At 42.7% G+C, this 26,134-nt stretch overlaps 1 protein-coding gene and 1 pseudogene across 3 annotated transcripts in view; both read right to left on the reverse strand.

The window, feature by feature from the left end:
• The window catches only part of PITPNC1 (phosphatidylinositol transfer protein cytoplasmic 1), a 268,917-nt gene that overhangs the window by 216,700 nt on the left and 26,083 nt on the right, over window positions 1-26,134 (reverse strand). The window lies entirely within an intron of this gene.
• LOC113877340 overlaps window positions 1-26,134 on the reverse strand; it is a 48,795-nt pseudogene that overhangs the window by 2,951 nt on the left and 19,710 nt on the right.

Below are 26,134 nucleotides of genomic sequence, written 5' to 3' on the forward strand. Positions count from 1 at the left end.
AACGTCTTATGCGCCAACTCACGTATGCGCATGCGCCAGTGCGCACTGGCGCCCCTCACCCTTGCAGGAGCCGTGTTGCTGTTCTTCAGTTGACACCCAGCTGACCGCCAACCGATTTTTGCAGTTAGAGATCACAAAACGAACAAAGCCAAAGATGATGCCCCAACTGAGGACAGATATATAGACTGGAGAGCAGAATGCTGAACATATCAGAGGCAATCTGGACCATATAGAATCTGCTATCTAGAAAGCAACGTGCATGCTTTAGTTGTTTCTGAAACTCTTACTGTGACTATGAGTACTAATCTGCTCTTTCAAGTTAAGGGTAGGTGGTTCAATCCATCTATTGCGCTAAGCTCATCTACACCAACCAAATGCATATCAGTTCTACTGTCTTGTCAATATATTGTGCAGGTTGGTACCTTGGAGATCTACTTGAACTTCCCAATGCTCCCAAATGGCTAACACATGGAGAGGACAAAAAATTTCACAGATTGTTGAATACAGGGTACTAGAAAATACAGACAAAAGAACAGTAGGCTAAATGCCAGAAGATCCAGATTCTATATTCTTCCACCATGGACAAGTTAATTATATTCTTTTTTATGTACAAGTGGGAATAGGATGCACAAATCAAATTTTGAAAATGTGTTTCATAATACATGGTAATACTGCTTGAAAGTTAGTCAGTACCACACACAACCTCCTGTCTATTTAGGGGGCAAAGGAGTTAAAGTTGTGCTCTATTATTTTAGGAGAGAGGTGTCTTTGATGATAAAACTTGAAAATAATTTACAAGAAGTCATGCCTAGAGGTGGACTACTGTAATATATATAACAGATTCTCCTTCTACACATGACCTTTAATTCTGCTCACATATATTTCTAGCCTTTTGGGTAAGAGAATTTAGAACATGGCCTAGAGGACTTCATTCCTCAGGCCCCCACCCACAGTGGATGTGGCCCTTCTCCAGCACTGAGTCACCCTCTTCCCCATGCCTTCTGCTTGGGTGGCAGCCCACCAAGCCTGAAACCCAGTTTCATGGTCTGTCTTCCTGGCCAGAGAAAAAGTTCTCTGCATGCAGGGTAGAGCTCATTTGTCCCTGTCTTCTCAGCACATGGCATCATGTAGGGTTCAAAAAATGATCCCCAAGTGAACGAATAGCAGGAAATTAGGAGAAAAGATGCCAAATGGCACATATTAAAAATAATTTTTATACTATCCTATTTTTTAAAGTAAAAATTGTATACACTTGGGAATTCCCTGGCAGTCCAATGGACAGGACTCTGTGCTTCCACTGTAGGGACCCAGGTTCAACCCCTGGTTAGGGAATTCATATCTCACACATACACACACACACAGACTTAGGGTGTATGAGGTGATGCTTTGGGATACATATACACAGTGAAATGATTACTACAGTCAAGCTCATTAACATATTTCCTCTTGTGGTTACCTTTTTGTGTTTGTGTGTGATGAAAGGAAAAATTAAATTTTAAAAGGCTCCTGTGCATTAAGCCACAGATAAGTGGATACACAGCATGTGGTACCTACCTACAATGAAATATCCAGCCTTCTAAAGGAAGGAAATTCTGACAGATGCTACCACATGGATGAAACTAGGAAGCATTACGCTTGGTGAAATAATCCAGACAAATTATTCCACTTATACAAGTAGCTTGAATAGTCAAAGTCTAGAAACAGAAAACAGAACGGTGGTGTGAGGGGATATGGGGTGTTAGTGTTTAAGGGGTACAGAGCTTTTGTTTGGGTTGACAAAAAAGTCCTGGAGATGAGTAGTGGTGATGGTTACACAGCATTATGAATGTACTTAATGCCACTGAACTATACACTTAAAAAAGGTTAAAATGTAGATTTTATGACACATCGGAGAAGGCGATGGCACCCCACTCCAGTACTCTTGCCTGGAAAATCCCATGGTCGCTAAGAGTCGGACACAACTGAGCAACTTCCCTTTCACTTTTCACTTTCATGCATTGGAGAAGGAAATGGCAACCCACTCCAGTGTTCCTGCCTGGAGAATCCCAGGGACAGGGGAGCCTGGTGGGCTGCCGTCTATGGGATCGCACAGAGTCGGACACGACTGAAGTGACTTAGCAGCATGACACATATAACCACAGTATTTTTAAGACTCCTATGCAGTATTCTAAGGAAGGATACAGGACTGTGGCCTCTGGCCATTTTTAGATGGCTATTTCTTCATAAGTTGCATTCTTAAATATCTAATTGATAGCAAAGGGAAGAAAACACATTAGGCATTCACACACCTCAGTGTCCAAAGGTCCAAAGTCATTAATCTGGAAAACTACCACAAAACTCGTGAAACTGATTCAAAATTTACTTCTAAACCATGAGAGCAAAAAAGAAGTTGATTTTAATTCGGTTTTCTGGGCATGCAAGTGTTGTCTTGGTTGACTTGTTATTTTAATTGTTGGTAATCACTGGCTACCAGTAATAACCTCACTGCCAGAAAGATAAACATTTAAGCAATTAAAACATTCAAAACCAGAACTAGCAGAGAAAAAAAGTTTACGTTTCTAACACTTTCCTTTTAGCATCAATTGTGATTCATGTATCAAAAGACTAACCTTTTAAAAGGAGATGAATTGGCTTGCATATTTGACTATTTTGGTAACCAGCTGCATAGAAAACTATTTTATCATCCCCCTTTCCCCACCCCCAGACAGAGAAATTTGTTGAGCTTGAGATTTCTAGATTATAATACTAAAGTTCTTGATGTTAGATGTCCTGTCAAGGTAAAAACAGGAAGATTTTTTCCTTTGATATCTGTCAAGAAAATATAAAGGTATAGTTATTACTTTCTTTAAAAAGTTCTTTTCCCTTTAAAGAAAAGTGTGTTTATTCCAATCGTGGTTTAACAAATAATCACATGTCCTCAGCAAGCCTTCAAAATGAGTGATCAGAATGTAAGAAGCTGACAGACTCCAAATTAAATCGACACTACCTAATCTAAGGCGTCAAAAGGTGTGTATCAGCATCGTCCAAATCAAGTCTTTGGGGGTCACTTTTAACTTCTTCCAAACACCAAGTCTTTCCAAAATCAAACATGGCGGCGGAGAAAAGGCAAGAGAAGGGGCTTTGCTATGTCAATGTGGACATTCCTTAGGAGGTCAGTGCAAATCGAAGAAATACAATCAAATGGTTTTAATCGTGTGGGTGACAAGGCACAGGTGACAGGTGGGAAAGAGCGAAGAGATAAAAGTGTTAAGCGCTTAAAAGAGGTGATGCACCCACCTTTGCAGTTCAGTAAACACAGACTAATGGTAATTTTTGTCTTTGGGTGGTGAGACAGGACTGCACCAGAAGATCTTATCCCTTGGGAAGGATGAGAATCACAGAGTCACAAAAAAGGGCAGAATGACCCCGCGGCTCTAGACAGATCCAGTGGAAGGGAGAAACAGAGGTAACATGAAGATGTGAGTAAAGCATGCAGGAAGCACCTACAAAGGGCAGCTTCCTGGGTCCTGGAGAAGCCTGGTACCCTCTTACACAAGTTGGGGTAGCCGCCCTCCCCATACTGGAAGCATCTGGTTCTGGAAGAGAAAATGACTTCAATCTGGGTGGAAGAACCACAGACAGACACATAGTCAGGGACACACAAAGACCAAGGTGATAAAAAGAAAATACCCAGGTTAAGCCCATAAATCATTTTCAATAAGCCTTTCCAGAAAAACATTGTGGTGAGACAGTAAGTCCTGAGGATGTGACATACTGGCATGGAGAGTGTGGGTAACAATATGCTATTGTATTTGAAAGTTGCTAAGACAGTAGATCTTAAAAGTTCTCATAAGAAAAACAAAAACAAACCTAAAAAACCAAAAATAGCCATGTATTTTCAGATCCCAGGTGAAAATTTCAGAAAATAGACACCTTCAAAAAAAAAATGAGACTTCTCTCTGTGGTTTTGAAGACAGAGTTTCACATCCACTACTCCAAAGACCCAGAAAGACTTACTGTGCTGGGCAACTGGGGTGTGCAAGCTTTGAGACTTACACAAATAATCAAGTCTCCTTTAGAGATCCTGAAGTATCTTTTTAAGAGATTCTATGCTTCTATTTCTCCTAGTTTGTTTTTTTTTTTTTAATCTTAATCGGAAACGAACTTTTCTTTACCAAAGACTCCAATTCTGTGTGATATCCTGCTTAAGCTTGCTCATTTTTTCTCTATTCTATTTTTTGGAACTCGGAAGAATTTCCTCCTTCTCTAAGCTGAAAAGCCTCCAGAAAAGGGGTTGGTTGTGCCCTAGTTTTAGAAGGTGATGAAAAGGCAAGTCGTTAAAGCAACATGGAGAAAACTACTACTTGTGGACTCAGGGAGGAAAGAAAAAAAAATAGAATCAGTCAAACAAAGATACCTGAAGTCTGATTGGAAATTCTGGGGCAATCTAAGCCTCATCTCCAAATGCCTAAACAATAGCCTCTATTTATGCACAGTTCAAAGGGACTCATTGCATCAGAAGGCACCTTGCGAGTAAGAGTGCAGCTAATTCTCCCAGCAGTAGAAATCCACTCCCATGAATAACAAAGCTTCGCTCTGTTATTCATAATAAGGATTAAGCTCAGTGGGATAAAATACACAGTTGCCAGGTCATCTTTGCCTAGGGCTGAGTGTGGAAAACCAAGTTCCCATTTCTTCTCCACTAAAGCCTGGTGGGTGGTACAGGAACCAGTTCTTCAAATGTTCTGTGACAATTTCTTTCACTGTTTAAGGAGAAATCAGTTAACAAAGAAAGTGCTTTGAGAGACAACTGAAGGGCACTAAGCCAATATTACTACTGTCCTCAGCCCCACTTGTGAGCACAGACCTCCAAAGGAACACACTGTTACCTTTTAACAAGAAGATCCCACAGTCCATCCCCTCACCTGCAGGGCTACCTCTAAAGCATCAAGGGCCTGGTCCCCTATCTGTTCCACACCTAGGTTTTCCTTCTTGTTCCCGCTCTCTGCCCTGACCCCTGTTTCAGCAAAAACTATATGCTGACACCTTGTGCACACATGACTTACAGCTTCCCACTTAACAACTTTCTTTGCCAAAGTCTATATTCATCCTTCAAGGCTTGCTTTAAAAGGGCTTTCCCATGACCCCAACCCACTGGCAGCTCTTCCTTGCATGTTGATGATACTGAGTTTGCACTCAATTAAAAGTTTAATGTTCTTATTGAAGTAATTCTATGTGGAATAAATAATATGTGATCTGGGATTTGCTTCTAAAACAAAAAAAATCCAAGAATAGGAGTGGAGGGTGAGGTATTACCAGATACTAGATTAGCTATAAGCTGACTGCTGTAGTTGCGGGGTGGGCCCATGTGGGTTCATCAGAGGGGTCTCTCTACTTTTGTTTCTGTTTGAAAGTTTCCATAGTAAAATATGAAAATATTTAGTGTCACAAAGCTAGCTAATGACAACCGACATTCGAAACACAGGATCGCCTGACGTTAAGGGCTGCTAAGAGCAGAGCCTCTTGACTGTGCTATTGTTTTTCATGAATTATTTCATGGTTGCTGTTACTGCTTTTGTTACTGCTTTCACTGTATCCAATTGTATTCATTATTCATTTGACATGAAAAGCCCGGCTGCTCTCCTCAAGGAGAGCTGGCAGTGTAACCCGGGACACAGGTAAACAGATAAATCACAGTGGAATCGTAAGTGAAACAGCCAGGACAGAAATCGAGTGGAAACAAACGGGTTTCTATGGGAAAACAGAGCAAGTAAGCCTGCTTTAGGGAGCTCAAAAAGGCAGTGCAGCCAGGAGGTGGAACTCAAGAGCTAAGCAGGGACGTCCAAGGTGAATGAGTCTGGGGCCAGGAGTACAACTCTGACAGAAGATATGGCCTGGACAAAGACGTAGTTCTGAAGCGGAGTGGTGAGGAAGGAACAGGGTCAGATGTGGAAGATGCCCTGGCAGGGTAAGTGGGGACCCAGACTGTCAAGACTTCCCTGGTGACTCAGATGATAAAGAATTTGCCTGCAGTGTAGAAGACCTGGGTTTGATCCCTGGGTGGGGAAGATCCCCTGGGGGAGGGCATGGCAACCGACTCCAGTATTCTTGCCTGGAGGATCCCATGGACAGAGGAACCTGGCGGGCTACAGTCCACCGGGTGGCAAAGAGTCGGACACGACTGAGCATGCATGCAGACCAGAAGGGGCTTCTAGCCAAGCCAATGGGGCCAGATTTCACCTCTTAGACAATCAGGAACAAATGCGGAAGTAACATGATCGTTGTTGGTCTATTGGGAAGGTCACTGTCAGCTGTGTGCCTAACAGGTTGGCATGGGCTTTTGCAACAGACCAGAGCCAGGCTTAGGGTGACTGAGTGAGGTACAAAATTTACAGGGACACCAAAGAATTCAGCGATCCGGATGAATATTATTTTAATGCAATTTTCTTTTTCAGAAATCAAAAGTAAAGCCAAAAAAAATCCACGAGGGAAAACAAAATCCAAATTGTAGGTAAAGACAGAATGTTGCTGTTTGTTTTACCACCCTGCCTTATTTGTAATGGAAAACACCACCCCCACCTCCACAAGCCCCACCCTCCACCATGCTGGGTGGGTTTACAAAGGTGCACAATGATACAGGAACAGATTGGATATATATATATATAGTATATAATATAGCTGTATTTGTTTTGTCATTGTTGTGGAGCTTTTTATTAACTTTTCCTGCTCGGTTCTCAATATGGAAGGATATTTTGATAAGTGGACATGGGGCGCACAGTTTCTTTGTCTGAAGGCGCCTGTAAGAGCTTGGCAGGGCTCTGCCATAGACTGGGTAGTAAATGAGGATGGGCAGCCCGGAAGCAAGAGCAAACGCCCAGAGGGTGAAAGAGGAAGAGGCCGGATTCAAGCAATGTTTCTAGAGCAGAAATGAGAGAATGTACAAACACAGTAGGAATATAAGCCTAAAGGCTCAGCTGGAGTATAATGTATTCTCCCCAGCTACATCATAGACACTTCAGGGGCAAAAATTCCATTCTCCTAGCTTTTTGTATCATATTGTGCCCAACTCAATAAATTCCTATTAACTAATTAAGTGGAAAAGAAGAGCTTAAGTCCAAAGCACACAAACTGCCTCTCACTGAAGAGCAGGGTGTAGTGATGAATCCCCATTCATGATAACTAAGACCCCCAAAGTCTGATAAGCTTTTTGAGTGACATTCTCCTGTCGTTCTCCCATCTCATTTTGTATCCTTAGGACTAAGGAGGAGAGTAACTGAAATGAGGGCTCTGCTTTGTTATCTCTGCAGCTACGATCAGATTAGAAGAAAGGCTGAAAAAATGGTTGCTTACACCTGGCTGGGACAGTGGGAGAGAATGGATGGGGGGAGGGAGCTTTACAGTTTTGTATCAGATAGTAACCAGATTCCCACTCCAACCTTCCTGCCCATGTGATTTCCACTTGCCCCATATTAGCTTCAGTCCTATGTTATGGAATATATCCTCTTCTCTGTGGAGCAAATCAGAGGCCGTTCAGGATCATGGATACGTTATCCAGATAAATCACTAGGCGTGGAAATGCGCTCAAGAGAGACTCAATGATGGAGGAGGTTTTAATAAATAGAAAGCTGCTATGAGACTTTCTTGGTGGTCCAGTGGTTAAGACTCTGTACTTCCACACCTGAGCGAGTGGCTTTGATCCCTGGTGGAAGAATCACACAGGCCCAGAGCAGCCAGAAAAAAAGCTGCTGTCAAGTCTAACTTCTGGATGGTTTTGGAAGGCTATCTTGCTATGAGAGGGAGGTACAGAGATATCAACTTGCTGCCCATGTCCCAGCCCAGGCAAAGAGCTATGACTAAACAGGAAACTGGTTACTTAGCTGTTGAACGGATGTATGAGCGTTCAAAGCGCAGGCACCGGGCTACACTCTGAGACATCCTATGAAGTGAAAGCACAGCTGTGTTAACCCTGACAGATGTGTAAAAGACTCGTGTAAGAGGCAGGACCTGCTAGGGTCGCCTGAAGAACTGAATTCTCTGTGAATAACTATGAATTATTTCAAGCCATGGTTTAATGGCCATCTACCGTGCACCCAGTAGCCTCACAAGTATAACTTTAAGCCATGCCAAAGTCCTGCAAAGGAAAGCGCTATATTTTTTCTACAAAAGGAAGCTCTGAGAGGTCGAGTCCTGAGCTTGAGGTCACAGAGCTGGTCCTAAAGGAACTAGAATTTAAACCCAGAGCAAAGCCGGGCTTAGAGCAAGGAGAAACTTTTCCTTTTCGGCTCTCGGTAACTTACTCTCGGTTAGTGGGAGGTGAATAAGTTTGAGTTCACCAGTGCAGGGTCAGGTCCTGCACTCAACATTTGGATATTTTATTCAGCATAGGATATTTTATATTAATGATGTTTTTACAATATATCAGATTAAAAATATTATTCATCATGATTATTGAGTTTGGGGGGTTCCCCCTCAATTTGGGGTCCCAGGGGCATGTCTCACTGGCCTCACCCTAGCTTTGGCTGCCATCCAGGCTACGGGTGACCTGTGATAACCTGAATACAGCCTACAGATGGCTCTCATTTTAAGCAGATATATCCCTCTTCTCCAGCCTGCCTGATAAGTTTTACATTCAAAGGTATTGCCTACTGGGAAAGAGGTTTTCAGTGCTGTGTGTGTGTGCGTGTGTGTTTTTTACTTACTTGTTTGTTTCGTTTTTTCCCTGTTTATTTTACTTCTTCCCTTTACCTTCTTTCTCTATTCACCATTGACACTGACTGGGATACTTACAACCAAGAAATGTGGCAAAAGGTGATAAATTGGATAACAGGATGTAAAAAAACTCTACACAACCCATGAACATATTCAAATGTACTCAAAAAGAAAGCATCTTAGAATAATGGTCTGTCCAAGGCCTCTGCTGCTGCTGCTAATAAGTCGCTTAGGTCGTTTCCGACTCTGGGCGACCCCATAGACGGCAGCCCACCAGGCTCCCCCGTCCCTGGGATTCTCCAGGCAAGAATACTGGAGTGGGTTGCCATTTCCTTCTCCAATGCATGAAAGTGAAAAGTGAAAGTGAAGTCGCTCAGTCGTGTCCAACTCTTAGCAACCCCATGGACTGCAGCCTACCAGGCTCCTCCATCCATGGGGTTTTCCAGGCAAGAGTACTAGAGTGGGGTGCCATTGCCTTCTCTGTCCGAGGCCTCAGAGTATATTTATTTCTACAAGAAATTAGCTTCCATAAGGATCAGCTCTTCACACATCTGCCTCACAGAATTGTCTCTGAGCCCTATTACCAGACACAAAATTAAATAAATATTATGAGCTGAGGCTGTGGGTTGTACTGGTAACTGGAGAGAGAAAAGTCATCCTTATTCTTTCTAAACTTTTGTTTCTACAATGCGGTACTGTTGTGACATAACATGAATATGAGGAGGATAAAGGCCACGCCAACAACAAACACAGCTGTTTTGAATCCTAGTCTGTATTTTTTTAATTAACTAAATACAGTGCTTGGTTTTTTTTTTTTTTTTTAATCAACATTAGGAAGCTCATCAATTACACAGAAGAGAAACTGACATAGAAACTGACACTGTCCAGGTATTCATGCCTAACCAGTTTTGCATTTCAGCCCCGGTTTAAGTTAAAGAAGCACTCATTCAGGACCTGCTGTGTGTTCAGACAGGACCAGGAATTTATATCACAAAGACAAAGGGCCAGGTTTCCTGGGAGAGGCTGATGCTCGGGCCAGGGCATCACTACTTGGATCCATGTTTTATGGAAGAGAGGCCAGTCCATTAGTTTAATTAAGAAAAAAAAAAAAAAGTTTGATCGACGTCCATGTATACTTTCTACAGGACCGGGCAAGAGAAATTTATAGGAGCAGAGGGGGTAGGCCTCTGGCAGGATTACAATAAAATCAAATGTTTGTGTCTTGGAGTTTCCTCTCCTTTTTCAGCACTTTCAACCTCTGAACAAAACAAAACAAAAACAAATAGTAGCAATAAACCATCAGCGGGACTGCTTTTTGTTGCTGGGGTAGAGAATTATACTTCTGGATTGCTTCTCCAGTTCTCCCAACTTGACCCAGCTAATAAACATTTAAAAGGGAGGAAGGGAAAATACCTCTCAGCTCAGAAAATCAATGTTAAGGGTCCAGATTCTAAAATCCACACAGTCTATGCATTAGAGAGGTACTTAGGCCATCACTCAGGAACTCGGTCTCCCCATCCATATTCTAACACAGATTTTTAATTAATCTGGTGTTTCAACCTGCAGGAGCTTAGGAGGTACATAGCAAAGGAGCGCCCACACACTGTCCGTGGCTGCTTATAATTATCACGACGGGGGCTATTTAATTACCTCCAGGGCAGACAAGACCCTATTCATTCACAGACAGACCTATTCATTCACTCACTTTCATTCACTGATTCAACCAGCCCTGCCTCCTCAGGGCTACTAATGCTCACTCAAGTTCTTGGTAATACCACCCTCCCTGACGTTAAGGGAGGTTTACAGAGCTGCTAATGTTCCTGTAAGACTCCCACTCTTTCTCTCTCCCAGTGAAACCTCCTAAGAGATCAAAGATTCTTAGGAACCGCGTTAGTTTCCTGTAGCAGCAATGAGACAGTACTACCAACCATGTCACTTCAAGCAATAGAAATGTTACTGTCTCATGGCTCTTGCTTCCCTTGTGGCTCACCTGGTAAAGAATCTGCCTGCAATGCGGGAGACCTGGGTTGGAAAGATCCCCTGCAGAAGGGAAAGGCTCCCACTCCAGTATTCTGGGCTGGAGAATTCCATGGACTGTATAGTCCATGGGGTCGCAAAGAGTCGGACACAAGTGAGCGACTTTCACTTTCACTTTCTTTCACGACTCTGCAGGTAGAAGTCCAAAATCAAGGTGTCAGCAGGGCTACACTCCCCCTGAAGGCCCCAGGGAAGAATCCTTCCTGCCTCTTCCAGCTTCCAGTGGCCCCAGGAGATCCCTGTGGCTTCATATCCCCAATTTCTGCCTCCACTTTCACAAGGCCATCTTTGTGTCTGCGTCCTCTTTTCTTATAAGGAAACCGGTCATTCTATATCCAGAATGATTTCATCTCAAGGTTCTTAACTTCTTAACTGACTACATCTGCAAAACCCCTATTTCCAAATAAGGTCACATTCTGAGGATCCAGACAAACATGAATCTGGAGGAGACTACTGGACCCCTACAGAAGGCTATCACTAAATAGCCTTGATAACTGAGTATCCCACCTCTACAGAAAGGCCACCAGCATGGATCCCTGAACCTCAACATCCCTGAAGTCCAAGGATCCCTGGTTCCCTTTTATCCCCACTCCTCCTCTTGCCTTGACTTTCCACACATCAGAAAAGTGTTAGTTGCTTAGTCGTGTCCGACTCTTTGCAACCCCATGGACTGTAGCCCACCAGGCTCCTAGGTCCGTGGAATTCTCCAGGTAAGAATATTGGAGTGGGTAGCCATTCCCCTTCTCCAGGGCATTTTCCCAACCCAGGGACTGAACCTGGGTCTCCTGCACTGTAGACAGATTCTTTACCACTGAGCCACCAGGGAAGCCCTCCACACATCAGAGACAGAAATCAAATTATGTTACTCCCCTGTTTATAATTCTCAGTGGCTCCCGCAGTAAGAAGGCAACATCCGAAACTCCTGGCCAGACCCCGAAAGCCCTGTATGGTCTGCCCTCTGCCTTGGTCTGCTCCATCTCCTCGGAGAACCAGGTTCTGTTCTGAGCCCCAGTAGCAGTGCCACCTGTGGTCTTGGCCCCTCTGCCCCACGTTGACAACACCCATGCCCAGCCTGTGCTGTTCTGCTGGCCGTCAGACTCCTCTTTGGGAGCATCTTCTCCTGCAGCTAGGTGGTCCCACTGCCCAGGGCTGGCTGGCCCTCTGATGATGCATCTGCCTGCAAGCTTGGTGGATCATAGCAGCCACCACACTCGCATGTGATGTCACCCGTGTGTCCAGACCTGCTTCCGCAGCTGGAGCTAAGTCCTTTGCCTTCCCTACCGCACACTTGCCGTTCTGTCTCCTCTCTAGATCTGGCTTCCGTTGGTCTGGCTCAAGCAAGGAGGAGACAGGAAGACTATAAAAAGCAGGAGAGGGAGAACCACTTAGTGCAGAAGCAACTGGCTCTTTTGCCAAATATCTGCGAGGCTTCTTCCCGTGATTCATGCAGGTCTCTGCTCAGATATCTCATCAAAGGCCTTCCTCATCACTTTTCCCATCCCCACTCCCTGCTTCTTTATCCTGCCTTTTTAAAGTCTCTACCTGACATTATATTTGTATGTTTATACATTATCATCCAAAGAGCCAACTCACTGGAACAGGCCCTGATGCTGGGAAAGTTTGAAGGCAAAAGGAGAAGGGGGCGGCAGAGGATGAGATGGTTGGTTAGATAGTGTCACCGATTCAACGGACATGAATCAGAGCAAACTCCAGGAGATCGTGGAAGACAGAGGAGCCTGGTGTGCTGTAGTCCACGGGGTCGCAAAAAGTCGGACACAACTTAGCAACTGAACAACAACAACATTATTATCTGGGTCCTCCCATGCAGAAGGCAGGACGTTTCTAGTGGTGCCAGGCATTCCGTGACTTGTGGTTGCACATCCCTAGTGCCCAGAGTGGTATCTGACACATAATAACTACTCAGTAAATAGTGGTAAGCTAAATGAGAACGATAGTAAGGCAGAACTGAAATCCATAGGATACACTGTAACTGCTGACCTTTACAACAGATCTCTCAAGCAATCAAGGCAGAAATGTATTTATTTTTTTCTTCTGATTAAATGAGATGTTCTGGAAGCCTTTAACAAAGTTTCTAGAACATAGAAAGCCCAGCAAAATGTTAGCTATTATGATAGAAAATATTCTAGAAAAATGCACATGATTTTGTTAAACCTTCCTTATCAGGCACACCCAGCTTGTTTCCTGAGAGTTTCAGACAGCTAGAACTTTCCTGGAGGGTTAATCCATTGGGGAAATACAGGGGTGTGGTTGGTACCACTTAGAAACTGAAAATATCTGAGCCAAACAGAGGACATTTTAAATATAGGTATTGCTGATGAAATAAACATACAGCCCCTTGACCAAAAAAAGTCACCACTTCAAAAGATAAATGAAGAAAAGGTTTCAGACTGATTCACGTGGAGCCTTTGAAGACATAAAATGTGTGAAAATGTGTGAATTATGCATTTCTCGGGATATATGCTTTTAAGATTAGTAAGGGACAAATCTGCATTAGTATTCAAGGCCACAGAAACCAGTCTGTTTTACAAATTACCATGTAATTAAACAGAAGGCTCACAAGATCTATTTTAAGCACATCCTTCCCTTAGTCTTAGTATTCTGCTCACCATCTAAGTCCCCTCTAGCCAAAACCACAACTTAAAAACTGCAAGCTCATGGCACTGTCAAGGAATATTTTCTGTCCCCTAAAACTGCCAGACGAGCCGTGTTCCCATCATGAATAAGGGTATCAAGAGGTTGACAGGAGGTTAAAAGATGGGAAAAAATATAGTAAGAAGGGTAAAGCTTGAGGGTGAGACAAGACAGGAAACAAACAAAAAAAAGTGTTATTTATATTAATGATAGTTAAAGGGGCAGTTCATCATAAAATAGAAACATCTAATGAACGTCTTTAAACCTTCCAAGTTTTTTTATAGTACAGAGCAGCAGAAAGAGTTAACAGTTCTGAGATGTTACCATTTATAAACTCCCCTGCATCTGAAACTGTCTTAAACTCTATATAAATCATATCTTTACACCTGTGAAAGGTACTCCTTTTACAGGTGAGCAGAATGGGGTTCAGATCAGAAAAGTTAAGTGATTTGCTCCCAAGTAGTGGGGATGCAGAGCTGCAACTGTGTTTGTTCCAAAGTGGGACTCTTTTGGCTGCACTGATAATTCCTCAATGATTCTCAAGCGCTCTTGCGTCACCAAGTTTGCACAGGTTCAATGCCAAACGGAAAAAAACAAAGCCAGTGTAGTCTGTTCTCATAAGGCTAAATTTACTCACTGTTTAAATCCTGAAATCGTTTCATGTTCAAACATACTTCCATAAAATAAAGGATATTTCAACGTGAAAATTTCCCCCAATCATAAAAAACAAATTTTAACATGAAAAATTAATGAAAAGAATAGCAGAAGTTTTTTAAATAGCCTTACTCTGCAACATAAAAAGTTGATCTTGCATCAAGTGCCAAAATTTCTTTTGAAATTTTACTGACCCATGAAATAAAAGACTGGCACTATTGCACAATAGTCAGTATTTTTCAATTTACCCATCAGGGGTTTATGAGGTCATTTTAGTTGGTCAGTGCCTGCACTCTTTCTTTCTATGTCAATAAAATAGAGTAAAAAATTGAAAACACCAGGAAATAAGGACAGGTAGCACAAAGGTTAATGAATGCTTCATGAAATGCTTGTTTTAATTGTATACATAAATGCATGCTTGTACTGAGTTAGGATGTAAATTTTACTTCTTACTGGGGGTCACAGTCAAAAAAACTTTGAAAGCCTTTGTACTGTTTTTCTTAGAGTAATGCATATTCTTTATTGAACATTTGTAAAACAGAAAAATTGTACAAGAAGGAAGTTTAAAATCATCTATAATTCCATCACTCACAAATGACTAGAATTAATAGCTTTATCTCCTAAGCATGTTTTTATATTACACAAACACTAGCTGGACACACAAACACTAAATATTCCTAAGTCCTCTAACATGGCACCATGATTTAAATAGAAGCCTGATCCTCAGTGGCTCTGTGCCATAAATGAGGGAGAACACACATTTTTTGTTTTTATCTTGGCTGCAACATGTGACTTGTGGGATCTTAAGTTCCCCAACCAGGGATTGAACTAGGGCCCATGGCAGTGAAAGCAGCCAGTCCTGACCACTGGAGCACCAGGGAATTCTGGGGAGAGAGGAAACACTCTTAAACAAGATGAACTGGTGTGATTTTGGATGCTGAGGCTGAGCCATCTATCAGTTTCTGTGATTATATCAATTGATAAGGGGGAATTGATTTCTATCTACCTGCTCACAGAAGGAATGCAATCTTCCACCTTAAGTGAAAGTCACTCAGTCATGTCTGACTCTGCGACCCCATGGACTCTTCAGGCCAGAATACTGGAGTGGGTAGCCGTTCCCTTCTCCAGGGGATCTTCCCAACCCAGGGATCGAACCCAGGTCTCCTGCATTGCAGGAGGATTCTTTACCATCTGAGCCACCAGGGAAGCCCAAGAATACTGGAATGGGTAGCCTATCCCTTCTCCAGTGGATCTTCTGGACCCAGGAATTGAACTGGGGTCTCCCGTATTGCAGGCGGATTCTTTACCAACTGAGCCATCAGGGGTAATCTTCCACCTTAAAAGTCAGCATTTGACTCCACCATGAACATTTTCAACAAGGATTCAATCAAAGCAGATTATATATTTGCTTGGAATTTGGCTTCCAAGTGTTAAATATGGTATATTTTTAGCCTTGGGAGTGATGGGATTTGTGTTAACAGGTCGTGGTGAGAATAATCAGTTCACAGCCAAGCTCCGGGTGCAGCCAGTGTTCACGTGCAATAGAAGATGACTTTGAAACTCTGGCAAACCTGGCTCACATGCTCTTGTGAGAGAAATCGGAGGTTTTAATAGTGAGAGATTGTAAATTGTGGGAAAGCAGTACTGTAGCCAGGATCTCACAGTGCCACAAAGCCTTACGTATTAACGTGAACTATGACCAGAAGAATTTCTCCCCGCGGGAATCAAGACTAGGAGAGTGGTCCGGTATGGCACCTCCAGAGTGGACCCCATGCTTGCATTTGCTACAAAGAAGAGACACCCGGAACCCGGAACAGGGTGCGGAAAACGTCACTGGCAAGTAAAAGTGAACTTCACCATGAATAGGAATTCCAACATTATCAATTAATTTGTTTCCTATCAAACATGGGTGTCCTTACCAAGCAATGAAAATGAGGAATCCAATTTTGAGGCAATGAATGTGGAATGTTTAAATAAAAACTAAGTAAGTTGTAAGAAAACACTGTGATACATCAATAAGGAAACTCTAAACACAAATTTATATTCAAATGAGTTTTTTTACTCCAAAGTGTAATTTTCACACTCACAAGGTTACAGGAAGTTTATGATGATCTATGCAGATGTCAGCGAATCAGGGGTGGCAGGCCAATGGCCTATTTGGTAAATAAAGTTTTATTAAAACACAGTCACACTCATCCCTCTCACCTACTGTTTATGGCTACTTTTGAGCTATGACAGCAGCACTGAAGGATTGTGCCAGAGACCTTGTGGCCTGCAAAGCCAAAAAAAAAAGTTATTCGCTGGCCCTTTAAGAAGAAGTTTGCCTAATGTCAGAAATTCTGCTGAAGCAATGCAGGTTTTGAATAAGCTGTGGCCAGTTGAGGGCTTGATCCTCCTGAACAATGATCACAACTAGTGATCCTTCTTTCTCTCCAGAGATCATTTATTAAAGGCCATATAAATAGCTGTAAAACATAACAGGAACACCAGTGGGGTTTGGATTGGTGTTAAAACCAATTTCAGAGAAGTGTGACTTTCAGGGTTGCAAGGAACCTACTCAAAACCTCTTCTGTGAAACTGATCCGGATGTTTCAGCCCAGAGTCCAAATAAGGACAAAGACACTCAAGAAGGAACATTGCGACTCTCTGCATGTGAGACTCCGACGATATCTTCCTTCCAGGCTGGAGGATACCAATCTGGAGCCTGCTTTTGAAGGCACGATGGAAACATTCTTCGTTTAACAACTTTCTTTCACTTGTCCTTAATCCCAGAACCACAGGATGGAAACCCACAGAGATACAGTCGGGCACACACTCATCTTGTTCAATGCAGGTAAACCACATAACCCTATAAGTTGAAAGTATTAGTGACCATATTTCACCAGCTCTCTATATCAAACCCATATCCTCACCTTTAGAAAAGAAAGTCGTGCCTGCTAATTGGGGGTCAGGGTGCTCCAGGGGAATATTACCTCCCCCAGGCAAAGCCCTACAAGATGATGGAGAGTATTTCCGCAATCCATCATGGTTCTTCAATCTGTCAGAAGAAAGACCTATATTCAACTTGTATTGCTTGATTCGAAAGCCAAACTCAAAATCTCAATGCCGTTCTGACAATATTTTTATTAAATAAAATCCTCCCATGTTGTTGGGGGCTTTTAAATCAATCTGCCACAAAAAGCTTCTGAACAAGTTAATAACACAGACGCTGACTCACACTCTCCAGCAGGCTCTCCTCCATGAAGAATCAATGGACTTTGTTCAATCTATCAAAACAGTTAGCAGTTGAGCAGTAAAACAATTAAAACGCAGCTCTTCTTTGTATTCTTTCTCACTTGAAAAAAAAAGGCAAGGATGCTGAAGTCTTGGGAGCAACAGAATTAAGACAGAGCTGCCGAGTTCAAATCAGAGCTTCATTCCTTAGAGCAGAGCTCACATTTACTAAGTGCTCAGGACACAGCAGGCATTGAGGCGCGTCTACACGACCACTCTTTCTCGGTCCACTTTTTAATTTATATTTATTTATTTGTGTTTATTATGGAAGCAGAGTTGATTTACAGTGTTCAGGTGTTAATTACAGGTGCACAGAAAAGTGATTCCATTATATATACACATATATATATATATATGTATATGTATATATACACATATTCTTTTATAGATATATATTCTTTTTCAGATTTTTTCCATTATAGGTTATTACAAGATAATGAATACAGTTCCTTGTCTCAGCCCACCGTTTTGAAATTTCTTTTTAATTTTTAAAAAATTTTATTGAAGTATAGTCGATTTACAATGTGGTGTTAGTCTCAAGTGTACAGCGAAGTGAATCAGTTATACATGTATCAACTCTTGGTAAGATTATTTTCCCACATAAGTCATTAAAGAGTACCAAGTCAAGTTCCCTGTGCCCACTTTTAAAGATGAGCACACTGAAGCTCAGAGGTTGAAGTGACTTGTCCAAGGTCAAGCACCTAGTAAGAAGTGGCAGAATTGGGATTTAAACTCAGTCTATATCTGAAGCCTTATTTTTTGTTTTGTTTGTTTGTTTTGGCCTCACCACATGGAGTGCAGGCTCTTAGTTCCCCGACCAGGGATAGAACCCTCACTCTCTCTACTGGAAGTGTGGACGCTTAACCATTGGACCTCCAGAGAAATCCCCTTATTTTGTTTTCTCCTCCCAACTCTATGTAATGGTAGCTGGACAATGTCAAAGGTCTGTGAGCTCCTCCCTTCCCAGGACAGGCCAGGGGACATGCCATTTTGTTTTTTTCTCTGCCTTTCGAAGCATTATCGGTACAGCCTTTCTTCAGATGATTTTCTTTAAGCCTTCTTCATTACATTCACAAGTGAGTCATACTTCCTGCAAGTTACACCAGCTCACCTTTCTGGGTTCCAAGCGTTCACAGATATTAAGCTCATCTCTTATCCTGTGAATCTTAACTACAATTTGAGGTCATTTCCTGTTGGCCTCGTGTATCATCGATATGTGGAATTCACCACTCGATATTATCTCTGAAAGGTCTCTAATTGCCTTGCCCTACTAGACTATGATTCCCATCAAGGAAAAATCTGCTGGCTCACTCACCTCTGTATTTCCAGACCTTGATAAATACTGACTAGATCAATGGACAGTGTAACTTTGCCACATTTCAAGGCAGTAGAGAAACTAAGGCACAGGAAGATTAAGATAGCTTCTCTAAGGTCACAAAAAGACTGGGACTTCACTTAAGGCGATTTAAGAACTGCCATAACCTGGATAAGGTGTCATCTGTTAGAGCAAGCTGGTTTTCCCCCTAATATCACACTACACAAAGAGGTTAGGAATAACATAAACGGATTTTGAAAGCTACCATCCTCTTTTCCCAAGTCTTTGGCACCAAGATAAAAAGGCTTTCGATCCTACATACAGGCTGTATGTGTGACTGTATCCAACACAGGGGGAAAACTAACAGTTCTTTTGCCACCTGCCAAGTCTTCACAGTGCCATAAAGAAGAAAGCCCACGCTCAACCTGCCTGGAAGGGGAGAAGCCAAGGAGGGGTGTGCAGAGGTCTCCCAAAGTGCCGTCTTCCCCTTTGTATCCAGAAAGACCTTAAAAGAGCCCCAGCCAAAGAGACTGGAGCTGAGTATGTTCTAGTTAACATCATGGATAATGCATTATTCATGGATGATAAAATTCTCATCATTGGGATAAGAATGGGCACCCACATGAGGCAGTTCTGATCTTCCTTCGACTACATACAGCCTATGTAAGTGAAGGATTACTGATTTTTTTCTCACAGGCACGTGTGATCCTAGTTCCCCCACCAGGGATTGAACCCATACCCCCTGCATTGGAAGCAGAGTCTTAACCACTGGACTAACAGGGAACCCCCGAGGACTATTGATTTGATTAGAAGAAATATTGGAAAATATGTCTGAATATTAAGGCACTAAGTGCTTCTCTGGGGAGAAAATATATTAAATGTCAGGAAATGCAATGGGAATAAAAACACAAGTAGAAAATTGAACGGATTCATGTCGTGGGTCTCCAGGAATTTAGAAATCTGGCTACACATTGAGATTTTTTTTGCTCCATTGCTTCTGGCTGCATTCAGAGGCGTGCTGACAGGCCGTGACTTAATAATTCCTGAGAATCTTCCTTTGAAGGTTTTCAAATCGCATTTAAAACAAAGCATGCCATTAAAAAAGACTCACTGATCACTGATCAATAAAATATATTCCTTTCCACAGAGAGCCTTTTTATAGCTCCAATGTGAAAAGCATTGCTTTCCTGCTACCCCCTTGGGGATCAAAGGCAGACTGATGTCAAGCGCTCAGAGCACAAAGGGAAAAAAGGTCTCCGATAACTTTGTGCTTTATGTACAGCCAGAGGTGGATCATTCTGGTATAAAAGGATTTTTTTTTTTTTTTTAATGAATCCATTGACTCTGTAATGCAGGAAAAAAGAGGGTCTTCCCTTTCTCAGAATTCTCCTGATCCCATATTTAATGTCAAAACTAGAAAGTATTCCAAATAAGGATGAAAGACTGACTTCACTCTTAGCTCTAAAACACGTACTGAATCCACAAAACTTGAGACAAGGACGAAGAGAAGGCTCCACGAGTCTGGCACGGCAACTTGAGATGATGTTTGCTGGATATAAATCTGTCTTTCCTAGGAAATACACCCTATCTACGCTCTAAGAATTAGGAAACTTCTAGAATCTGTGCCAGTGAAGCAGAGCTGACTGACCAAGTTGGAGAAGCGTCTACTTCTCCACCACACGTAGCTATCTTCTCCCTCACCCTTTGCACCTGCTGCCTGTCTTTTCCCACCTCCTGTTGCCATCTTTCTTTTTAAAAAATATTATTTATTTTTATTTGTCTATTTGGCTACACCAGATCTTAGTTGTGACATGTGGAATCTTTAGCTGTGCACACAAACTCTCAGTTACGGCATAGGACTTCCCCGACCAGGGATCGAACCCAGGCGCCGTGCACTGGGAGCATGGAGGCTAAGCCACACGGGAAGACCCTTACAACTTTCTTGTTTCCACCTTTTTCCTCTCCTTTTCTCCTTCTTCCTCAAAGCAAGGTTTTACTCGTGGTTACAAGCCACAGTAAAGTCTCTGCTTAAATTCACTGACATCAATCTAGTGTTAATCTGGGCAAAGAGGTGCTGTCCTCTGCTCCTTACTGATCAGCTGGCATAAAAAGAACGGGTTACTCAGTAATGCCAAGCTAGAGCCAAGTAGCATGAAGTTCCCACAGGCTGATAGACCTCCGAACACAACCCAGGGCATCAGTCATGCCTGTTTTCTCTGGTCAAAGGCATTCATTTTCATCATGCTTATATTAAGTAGAGTCCCCAAAATGACTGCCATCCCCAGTTGCTAATGTCTTTCATTTTTGCTTCCTCCTCCTCCAGCAAGACTTTTTCACAGAACATGCAGAAATCTGCCTACCTAGCCAAAGAATGAAAAATGTGATGCTCTAGTGATAGGAACTTTTTTTCATGAAACACTGAAATCCCATTTCCCTGCATTGTAATTTCTAGGTCATTACTTACTAGGCAAAGTTAGAATATTCCATTTAAATGTAAAATTGTCTTCTCCTAGGAACAGCAGAGCAGCGCTGCCATAAACAAACCAATTGAACAAGTTAGAAATTTAGTCTCTAATAAAAATAGGTATGGGTTTCCCTTGGTGGCTCAGACAGTAAAGAATCCGCCTGCAATGTTGGAGACCTGGGTTCGATCCCTGGGTTGGGAAGATCCCTGGAGAAGGGAATGGCTACCCACTCCAGTATTCTTGGAGAATTCCATGGACAGAGGAGCCTGACAGGCTACAGTCCATGAGGGTGCAAAATAGGTATGGGGGGCTTTACAACTGTCTATAAGGTAATCAGTTCAGCTCAGCTCAGTAGCTCAGTCGTGTCCGACTCCTTGTGACCCCATGAATTGCAGCACGCCAGGCCTCCCTGTCCATCACCAACTCCCGGAATTCACTCAGATTCACGTCCATCGAGTCAGTGATGCCATCCAGCCATCTCATCCTCTGGCGTCCCCTTCTCCTCCTACCCCCAATCCCTCCCAGCATCAGAGTCTTTTCCAATGAGTCAACTCTTCGCATGAGGTGGCCAAAGTACTGGAGTTTCAGCTTTAGCATCATTCCTTCCAAAGAAATCCCAGGGCTGATCTCCTTCAGAATGGACTGGTTGGATCTCCTTGCAGATCTTAATCTACTACCCAATCATCTCCTGATAATGAGGTTATGTGCTTGGTAGCCTTAAGATTCAAATCATCTCTTGGTGAGATTTATCATACCACTTCCCAAGGGAAGAATACCCTAATATGTTGCCTCTTTCCATTGACTAAGCTGTTGGAACCTCCATGTCTACAGGAAACCAGAGAGAACTTTTCACAATACTGAGTACAAAAGTATCCTCTTAGCAGGACAGTTGATGAGAAGTTATTTTTAAAGTGTACAAATGGGTTTCCCTAGTGGTTCAGTGGTTAAGAATCCACCCTGCAATGCAGGGGACACAGGTTCAATCCCTGGTCCAAGAAGATCTCACATGCTGCAGAACAACTAAGCCTGTGACCACAACTGCTAAGCCAGAGCTTAAGAGCCAGTGAGCTGAAACTCCTGAGCCCGTGTGCCACAGCTACTGAAGCCTGAGTGCCCTAGAGCTCGCGCTCTGCAACAAGAGACGCCACCTCCGTGAGAAGCCTGCGCACCCCAACTGGAGAGTAGCCCCCACTCACCGCAACTAGAGGAAGCTCATGCAGCAATGAAGACCCAGCACAGCCATAAATAATTAAAATTTTAAAAGAGTGTGGTGCAGCAAAAACTGAACTTTTCACATATTCATGCTCATGTTAGTCGCTCAGTCCTGTCTGACTCTCTGCGACCCCCTGGACTGTAGCCCACAAGGCTCCTCTGTCCATGGAATCCTCCAGGCAAGAATGCTGGAGTGGGTAGCCATGCCTTTCTCCAGGGGATATTCCTGGTTCAGGGATCAAACCCAGGTCTCCTGCATTGCGGGCAGATTCTTCACTAGCTAAGCCATTTTCAAATATGGTAGGACCCCATCCAGGTATATCAGCATCTCGGTACCAAGAGGTAGGGGGCTGAAGAATCTAGGCAGAAATATACTGTTATCTCGCCCAGCTCCCCATGACTATTTTGTTTTCCCTAGGTTTAAGTTATCTATAGCTGCAACCATAGGTTCTTAATCTGACAGTGACTGAAATTATACAAAATTTCACTGTAAATAAAATAGCATTCATATGAACAATGAAAAGGGGTGCACACTTACACACAGAAAGGGGCAAAGCATTATTTGGAAAGTTAAATGAGTTTTTTAGAGTTAGTACCTGTGTTCCTAAGAGTCCAGTCACTGTCATGCTATTTCACATAAACATACATGACACTGATATTGGCGTGCCTTCAATTCTGCAATCATTCTTCAACACGCAACTGAGAGCAAAGAATAGCAGTATTTTTTACACATGAGTATAAAAAACATTCAGGCTTGTTTTTCAAGGCAAGAGTCATTTTTAAAAGTCAGTGTTTTCCTTCTAGAAGACGTGACTATTGCGTATTTATCCTATCTAAGTTGGGACTTTATCATTTTCAACCAAAGTTCCTGGCAAATCAGTCAGAAGAAAGAAGAGGACAACATGATCTTCAAAAAATGTTATAAATCTTCAAAGAGAATAAAGTTTGAATGAGTTTCTGGGTTCGAAAAGATGTAACATTTTAGATTTCATTTATTAAGGGCCTTGTAAGGCCATTACATAACCATGTTCATAGAACTGTAATAGCCAACATTTCATTAGCTCTGATTTTTCAAGAGAGCCAAGGCAATAAAAAGAAGAGATATTAAAAGTTAGCTACATAGTACATTGGGGGACCATAATTAGTTTGATTTGGTCAAAGGATAGGACAGGGGCAAAAGATGAGGCTGGGAGAAGTCTGCCCTGGAGGACTTTAAATGTCAGGCAAAAAGGCTTAAACTCACTGTAAAAGAGGGTGTGTTGACCGTAGGGATTTGGAGAAGAATGAGACATGAGTCTTAGTATTAAGAAACTTCATATTTAATGGAAGTGACACCCAGAGAGGTTCCCGAGCTAAAGAAAAGCAAGAGATGGACATCCCCTGGTGGTCCAGTGGTTAAGACTCCATGCCTCCAATACAAGGCCTGTAGGTGCACTCCCTGGTCAGGGAATTAAGATTCCCAGGTTCCCAGCAGCCAAAAGAAACAGAAAGGCAGGAGAGAAATGAATTATGGCTGAGGAGACAGGAAACCTTCTCTGAGAATGTGGCATCCCATCTGACCCCTGAGGGGCAGGCAAAATTTTGATACCAGTGGATGGCAACAAAAGAGCATAGTAGATGGGGAGGCCAGGCAAAGACTGGGAGTCAGAAACACAGAGAGGACAACTAGAAAACGATGAGAATTTCAATTCGGCTGTACATGAAGATGCACGGGGAGCACCCTACAGAAAGAGGTTCCCCTGCGGTTCTTTATGGCACGGCATTCCTGCGGTTCTTTATGGCACAGCATTCCTCGTGACCATGTCATTATTCCTGGCCATTTGTGTTTCTTTTCTGTGGTTTTCTGCCTGTTTCAACTCCAGACCAGGGAGTGATAAACTTAAAGAGCAAGATAGCAAATATTTTAGCATGCAGACACTGTCATACTCTGCCACTGTAGTAAGAAAGTGGCTATAGACAGTGTGCTAGGGAAGCAATGAGACTGTGTTCCCATAAAACCTTATTGATTAAAAAAAACTGAGTGTAGTTTGCAGACCTCTGCCCCAACTTGCACGGCAACTGACAAGGGCTGGGGCAGTCTACATACACAGCCTGGTGTGACAGCCAAGAAATGTCTGAATGCAGAAGACAACCAATAGGGCTGCAAAGGTGAGTTGAGAGTCCATCCTACAAGGATATGTGCTAGGGAGTTGGATTTATTATTCAAAGTAGTGGGACAACCTTCAAGGTGGTCTGGGTTTGTTTATTTGGCTGCGCCGGGTCTTAGTTGTAGCATGTGGGATCTAGTTCCCTGAACAGGGATTGAATCTAGGCCCCCTGCATTGACAGCTTGGAGTCTGAGCCACTGGATCAACAGCGAAGTCCCTGGGGGTCTCTTTTATAAGCATGCTAATCCCATTCATGACACAAATCTACCCTCACGACCTAATCACCTCTCATAAACCCCATTTCTAAATACCATCACATTAGGGATTAGGTTTCAACATACGAATTTGGGAGGGACATAATCATTCAGTCTATGACACTAGGCATAACATCAACTTATTCCTGAGATCAAGTTGTCTCCTTGTATTAGAGTTTCAGTTTCTGGAATACAAGGTCTGATGAGCTACTTGAGTGCCCCTAGTGTTGGGGCATCTTACCAATCTCCTCTTCCCTCACTCCTGCTTTGTAACTGACATCCTGTCCCTGAGCCCCACTCTGACTTGGAGCACATTCCCACATGTTTCTCTGATGCTGCCAGGTCAGCTGCCTGCATCTCCCATCTGTCTGCCTTCCAAAGGCCCTTCTTCACCTTCTACATGGCCATCCCTGTTGACACCCATCTACCTGAACCACACTGGTGGTCCAGTATAGAGCCTGCTGTGTTTTCCAGGTGTAACTCCCTGTAATCACAAGGAGAGAACACTTTCATCTCCTTCAAGGTTCTAGGTACCACCTACTCAACTTTGTCAGTCAACTTTCGCATAATGCTATAGGATGAGATAGGGTATGGTTCTCATCACCATGGACACAGTTTGGTCTTAGCATAGCTATTCTGCACTAATATGCAGGCTCCAAGAAAGGGAAGCCTCCCTCCTCTACTCTTGGTGCCCTGATTCTGCCAACTGCTACACTATAGTCGCTCCAGACCCTATATAAGAGAGTAATAATAGGTTGGTGTGATGTTGCTTTAATGAACACACACACACTCTTATTTACTACTAGCAAAAGCTTCATCATCTCAACCAGATAAAGATCTGTTTAAGCCTCACACTAATATTTACAAATTTATAGAGATACTAATCGGATACTCAGTTCTCTAGCTCTTGGCCTTTTGCTTGTTTAGAACAATTCTTGCTAATAAAATATTAGAAGCCCTAAGAGGCACATTCCACTTGCAAATTTTACTACTTCTTTCCTTTAGGTAATGACTTTTCAAAGAGACACTAAACAAATAGAATATTTAAAAACTGAATTTTTCCAAATGTAAACTCTTCTACATTGCTCATAGGAACATAAATATTACAATTACTTTGGGGAAACATGTGCATAACTCTACACTCCTAAGCATATTCCCCAGAAAGACTCTCACACGTGGGAAGAAAAACACATGCTCAAGTATGTTACCAGCCACAGTGTTCAGGAAAGCAAAACTCTGGAAACAACCCACTGTGCATGGATAGAAGAATGAATTAAATACATCACGGCAGATTCATATGAAGGATACTATACAGCCATAAGGAGAAGGCAATGGCACCCCACTCCAGTACTCTTGCCTGGAAAATCCCATGGATGGAGGAGCCTGGTAGGCTGCAGTCCAGGGGGTCGCTAAGAGTTGGACACGACTCAGTGACTT

This window comes from Bos indicus x Bos taurus, chromosome 19, assembly GCF_003369695.1.
Source record: "Bos indicus x Bos taurus breed Angus x Brahman F1 hybrid chromosome 19, Bos_hybrid_MaternalHap_v2.0, whole genome shotgun sequence".
In the NCBI taxonomy this organism is placed as follows: Eukaryota; Metazoa; Chordata; class Mammalia; order Artiodactyla; family Bovidae; genus Bos; species Bos indicus x Bos taurus.